Below are 7,074 nucleotides of genomic sequence, written 5' to 3'. Positions count from 1 at the left end.
ACATTAAACAGTTTTGCTGGGCGTGAGCTAGCTGATGCAATGGAGGCTGCATAGAACTCTTTCTTTGTAGACTTCACTGCCATCTCATAGGCCTTCATAAACGTCCTATAAGATGCTCTTGCCTCACGAGTCCGCCGCCACACTCGCTCTAGCCATCTCAGCTCCCACTTCTTCCGACATAGCTCCTCTGTATACCAGGGAGCTAGTTTGGTACAGGGGCGGAGAGGGTGACGGGGGGCGATTTCATCTATGGCTTCGGAAAGACGGACTTGCCAGTCTTCCACCAGCTCATCCAATGAGCCGCCAGGGAGCATCGGATTCTGCAGAGCATTCTGGAAACCAATTGGATCCATAAGTCTCCGCGGGCGAGCATAAATAAGCTCACCGCCCTTGCAGGGGGGAGGTGGGATATCCAGCCGAGCCTTCAGGACCACGTGGTCTGACCATGGCACCAAGTCAGTTGTTTCTAGCACCACATCCATCCCCATCCCAAAGATCAAATCCAGCATGTGGCCTGCTTGATGTGTAGGGGCCGAAACAATCTGGGAAAGTCCGAGTGCAGCCATGGAGGACACCAGGTCCACAGCCCGACTAGAGGTGTCATCGTCAGCATGGACGTTGAAGTCACCCAATACCAATAGTTTTGAGTGTTCCAAGGCCCATCCAGCCGCCACCTCTAGCAGATGTGGCAGGGCATCTGGTGGTGCGCTGGGCGGCCGGTACACCACACAGATGGCCAAACTTTCCTCGGCACCCCACACTAGACCTACACTGTCAATTCTGGAGATCTCTGGGATGGGGAGCGGCCTGAAGGAGAAAGACTCTCAGACAAGAATCGCCACCCCTCCCCCCCAGCCTCCCGTTCGGGACTGATGAAGGACTGAGAACCCAGGTGGGACTAGTTCATTCAGAGCAACCGTCTCACCCTCCCTCACCCAGGTCTCAGTCATGCATACCAGGTCAACATCATTTGCCACAAAATAATCGTGCAATGTTCTGGTCTTGTTATTTATGGACCTGGCATTACACAACATCAGTGTCGAAGGGGGGCTATATTTCCTAGCTCCACACTCAACATGCCTCGGGATAGGACGCAGGTTAGAAGGACATCGAGCCTCACCATATCTCCGTGTCCTTCTCATCCTTCCCTGGGTCCCACCGCCATACCTCCCTCGTCCCCAGAGGACCGGGATCTCTGGCCCCATGCTGACCACTCTCCACATCCACCACCCTGCTGCTCACACCGCTTGTCCAAGCTACTAGCTCTCTTCAATTGCAATGCTAATCACAACATACAGACATTAATCAGTGGGGAGTGTCTTGTGCAGAGAGACTCAGGGCTTTTATTCTGGGAAAAGAGCTGGTGGAACTCAGTGATGGAACTCAGGACTGCACAATGATGTCACTTTGGGTCAGCTGGAACAAGAGGGGAGTTTTTTAAAGTTTAAATCGCCCTCGGCGAAAATGATCACATGGCCAGTGGCCCTGCCCCCTGATTTCCAGACAGAGGGGAGTTTAGATTGCAATCTAAACTCCCCTCTGTCTGGAGATCAGGAGGCGGGGCCACCGGCCACGTGACCATTTTCATGAGGTGCCGGAACTCCGTTCCACCATGTTCCTGCTGAAAAAAAGTCCTGGAAAGACTCATAGATTACTGACCTTCCCTGTGGATACACACTAAGATTAGTACAAGCAAAATCTGTGGCGTTTGGTTTTATGGATCTTGCTGATGTGATGTAATCAGACTGGCCAAGTCATAGAGAAGTGCCAAAATGACAGAGGCATCTACCTCAACTGTGTAATTGTGTTGGGGAAGGAGCCGCTGCTTACACTTTTGTAGGAGGCATAGACAAAGCTGTAAAGGGGGAGAATTAAGTCATACGTTACCGATCAAAATGAGAAAATAATATCCAAATTAACCCTTGATCATTTAATGTTCTATTATTGATCAGCATAAGATAAAATCTGGGGAAGGTGGGGAACATTTCTCTAGAAAGCAAATAAATGCGGGCCAGCTCTAGATGTTTTATTTTCAGCGCATTGCAGTTTTATGGGACTTTCTAAATGATTTAATAAACCACTCATGAACCCAAACAGATTGAGATTGCACTGTAAATGTTTAATTATTAAATAAATTAATGTAAACGACTGAGATGAACTACAGGGATCTGTGTATCAGGTTTCTACACTTAAAACTATGGCTGCAATCCTATAAACAGTTATGTGGAGGAAAAAAGCTTTAAATTACTCTAGCTACAATGCTAATGCATATACCGTAGAGAAAAGGAAAGGATTACTAGAAAGTTTGCTAACAGGCCTGCAAAAAAAAGTTCTATCCTTTTAATAGAGGCATATTGTGTGGAAATGGGCAGCAGAAGCTTTTCATGACGTGGTAAGTAACATCACCTAGTAAATATCAACCTATTAAAGGTTCAGGTCATTTTCTCCAGGTAGTTGGCAACTGAAGACACTAACCAGTCTTCTCTGAGGGGAACTGCTTCCTGAAGACAAATATGGCAATCAGCAACATGTTTCCTGAGCATCTTGCCTGACGTACACTATTCTTGCTATATTCCTCTTCGATCCAGCAGGGGGCAGAAGATGACGATGACTGCAACCTTAGCCTTAGGTTACTCATTGGAACAATTAATTATTAAAGGTTGATAAATGGAGGAAGAAATGCCCAGCAGCAACAGAGTGGTTTGTACTGAAAGAACTAAATTTATTTCCTTTGCAAGGCAGGTTGGACAGCTATGCAATCATCCAGTTGAAATCACATAGTTTGCAGCTGTACCCACACAAGTGACTCCAAGGTGGCCAAAACATACTTAAGCCGGCAGACTGGTGAACCATATCTTAATTCTGCCTCTGTCTCACTATGCCTCAAATCTATCTACTCGTTTTTGTACTTTGTGCATCTCTCCATTTGATGATGGTGGCTGCTTGGCTGTTACATTTCCACTAGTCAGGCTGTTAACCCAGCCTGACTAGTGGAAAGGCGCAAGGGACGTTGTACAGACACATCCATCATACTCCATTTTGACCTGTGCCTCTTCTCTGGCACAGCAACTCTTTTGAAAGGTAGGACATGATGCTTTCATGGTACCTAAACACATTTAGGAGTTTGATATGACTTGATGACATATTATCAACATCCATTATGCCTTTCAAAAATATAACAAGGTTCTCTGAGGTTGACCGCATAAAAAAAAAGTTAACAGTTCTGACATTCTTGCTTGAAGCATAAAAGTGCAGATGCAAGGTTAACTGGCTTCATGCTGCATGCAGCCAATGTAGCTTAAGAGCTATTCAGAGTTTAGAAACCCTTGCAAACTTTAAAGTACTCACAGGATGATGAAGCTCACATACAAAGGTGTTGCAGTAGTTACATAACACATGCTGTAACCTATTTATCTAAATTTTGCTGATAATAACTGTGCTTATATACAGCTCTTCTAGACAGATTAGTGCCCACACAGAGCGATGAACATAGTGTTATTATTATTCCCACAATACAGCTGGAGAGCTGGGGCTGAGAGGAGTGGCTTACCCAAGGCCACCAACTGAGTGCATGGCAGAACTGAGATTTGAACTAACAGAGTGCTGACTCACAACCCAACCACTCAACCACTATACTACAGCAGCTGTCTATGGGGTGACAAATGTTAAAATGAGTTGCAGAATCTTATATCATAATGAATTGGATGAAATCTAGTTTCCAAAAATGAGAAGCAGTAGGAAAGGCCGGAACAAGACAATACTACGTGCACAAAATCTGTTTTTATTGCTTTTTCTTTTTTGCCAATATTCTATAAACATTTCTCCCCATTTTCAACAGTTCAAATGTTCAAATGTCAGAACAACTGTCATTAAAACAGCATAAGAATTAGTGTTAGAACTGGACCGTTTGAAATCCAACCTGCTGGTCTGTTTAGTTTATCACTGGAATAACCATCCCAAATCTCAGCCTGTTAATATTTTTGAATTTGAAGTATTCTTTACAGGATTTTTAACGTAACAGTACAGTCAGAATGCGAGCTCTTCCTTGGCGTATAAATGCCATTGAATGAACTGCTGTGAAGAGGTCATGATGTTATTTATAAAACATGAATTCATAAGACTGTAGTAGTGCTGTACCAAAGGAAGTGTGTATCCTTGGGGCATTCTCCTTTAATGGACATAGATATGCTTTCCTGTAGATTCACATGAGAATTACAAATCTGACTGCACATTTTATAGTGTCAATATGCCAGCATTATAGTTTAGAAAACAATTCCCCAGGGAATGTTTGTTGGCAGCGCCATGTTTTGGATCAATAATGTTTGATTATGACCTTTACATTAGCGATTGTGTCATCCATCAAAGCAGGCAGGATCTCCACACAAGAATAAGGGAACAACTGGAGTGAATTCATTGCATATATGAAAAATCCAGGCCATTTATAACCACTGCAATACCTGCCTTAGACACTACATAATGCATAATAATATGTCAAAATGAGAACAGGATCCACATGCTTGGTGTGAAGTTTATGGTACAGTTGTTCATCTGTTTACCTAGCACCCTCCCATCTCCCTAAAAGCCAGATGCAATTTATTACTTCTTATATTGACTGGGGCTCTTGTCACATCAACACATCAGTTGTTGCACTCCATGTGCAGGCTTGGATAAATGGGACAAATTAACGTAGCGGTCAGTTTCATGACAGTGAATCAGTGGTTTGGACCTGACAAGAGAACATGAATATATCTTAAATCATACAGTGATTTCCTGAATAAGAAATCACTTCAGGAATCTGGGAACAGATTAACTCTGATGCTCCATGGAGCACTGCACTCACACTGCATCATGTTTAACCTGAGCTGCTCTCCAGGCAAAGCAGCTACACATGCCTAGTTAGCACACCAGAGATTGGGTTGGTTCTTATGATCTGCAGATGCAAGGTCTACAGATTTTTCTTATGTTCCCTTTCCCACCGCAGTCCTTCCCAACCTCAAGAAAGTTCATTCCCAGAGTTGTAGGACCCCCGTGATTAAGGGAGGTTGAGATGCTGCACTGGAGAGGGGGTAACGGGCAAAATCACCCAAACCTCTTTGGAAGAGAGTACACTGATGGAAGAGGCGGAAAGCATGACTTAATTCTCTTGGCTACTTGGCTATTAGACCACATAGGTCCCACAACCCCAAGAGTAAACTTTCCCAGTGGCAGAAAGAACTGCTGGGAGGGGGATGCACCTTCAGCTGGGATTTAGCCTATTCGTGGGTCAGGTGACTTTTATGCTGGTATGCTAAGCACATGTAGCTATTGTGCATGAGTAGCCAGCCAACCAGTTGATACGAGACTCTGTGCCAGTGCAAAGTAATTTAGACCAGGGTTGAGGCCAGGTTTACACATGCATAAAAATGAGCTGGTAGAGTGGTCTGCAGCACTTCAGACAGCAGGTGGGGGGTGCTATTACTATCAGTTCCACCATGTAAAAACACAGTGCATATAAACAAGCAAAAACAACAGGGAGAATTTAGTCCAGTCTCTCTCCATGGTATTAATATTTCACTGGCCAGGAGCTGTTTATGTAAGAAACATTCAAAACTATGATTCTTCCTCCCCTCCGCAGTCCATTCTGCCACCTCAGCACTCTGCTGCCTCAACACCACTCCACTCTGCTGCGCGTGTAGGCCAGCCCTTGAGACAAATGTTTTGCAGGTGTGTGACAGAGGCTGTCTGCTCTTGGGAGCAGGCTTGCCTTAATTATGCTCTGCTTGTGTGTTGGTAAAAAGGCAAATATTTCAGACACCAAAAATCTCCAGTGCTCTTTCTCCAAAAGAAACCAGTAGCTTCTATAGATTCTCCATGTAGCGCAAAGCCTTAAATTATTCTGTAGTTTTGCTAACACAAATAATACCACCTTTTCTTCTTTACATCTACTCTCTGCCTAACAAGAGACTTGTATATGCCAATTACTGCTTGCTTTTATATCTTCAAAGAGAATGCAGCAATTTCATCCCACAGTGTTGCAGTAGCCCTTGGTACAGTTTGAAATCTGCTTTGTACTCAGACACTATCCAACTTAATTAAGTCTGCAACACCTCCTGGGCTCTGTCCTGGTTGTTACTGATGAGGGAACTTTTCATCATATCTCAGAACTTCTTTTTCTTCTCTCTTCTTCCTCATCTGTACTGAACAACTAATCTGAAGAAGAGTTCTGGAGAATGTGAAGACTTGCTGCCTGCTTTTTGTCATCTCTGTAGGTCCACTGTTACTACTTTTCAATAAACTTCATTGTGGTGCCCAAGGCATTTATTTCTCACTGCTTGGAAGCAAGCAGATGTGATACTTCAAGACCAATAGCTTTAAAGCTTTTCAAACCCAGGTCTCACCCACCAGGTAAAAATTTGTGTGCTTTTGACATGCTTAACCACTATATGGGTTCATTTCATGGCTTATAGCCATTGCCATTTTACATGTGTGACCAGGGAGTTGTCCAGAGGCAAAGGAGCTCCTGAAAAATAATGGTCTGCCCTGATCTGGAACACTTAAAGGAAACAGTTCCCACTGTAAATGGTACTCTCAGAGGAGGATACTGAAAGGTGACATGCAAATAAAGGACACACTTAGCAAAAAAAGGGGGGTGAAGATGAGAATGATTGCCCTTCAGAAATATAAAAGTTTTAGTGAAATGTTATTTACCTTCATGCAGGGCTTTTTTTCAGCTGGAACACAGTGGAACAGAGTTCCGGCACCTCTTGAAAATGGTCACATGGCCAGTGGTCCCACCCCCTGATCTCCAGACAGAGGGGCATTTAGATTGCCCTCCATGCTGTTGCATGGAGGGCAATCTAAACTCCCCTCTGTCTGGAGATCAGGGGGTGGGACCACTGGCCACGTGACCATTTTTGCCAAGGGCGATTTAAACTTAAAAAACTCCCCCCTTGTTCCAGCTGACCCAAAGTGCAGTCCTGAGTTCCACCACTGAGTTCCATCACCTCTTTTCCAGAAAAAAAGCCCTGCCTTCATGAAATGAAAAGCTTCAGCTGTCTATTTCCACAGATTAAGCTTCTATTAAAGGGACAGGAC

The sequence above is a fragment of the Eublepharis macularius genome, chromosome 6, assembly GCF_028583425.1.
Source record: "Eublepharis macularius isolate TG4126 chromosome 6, MPM_Emac_v1.0, whole genome shotgun sequence".
In the NCBI taxonomy this organism is placed as follows: Eukaryota; Metazoa; Chordata; class Lepidosauria; order Squamata; family Eublepharidae; genus Eublepharis; species Eublepharis macularius.
This window is presented reverse-complemented; position numbering follows the sequence as displayed.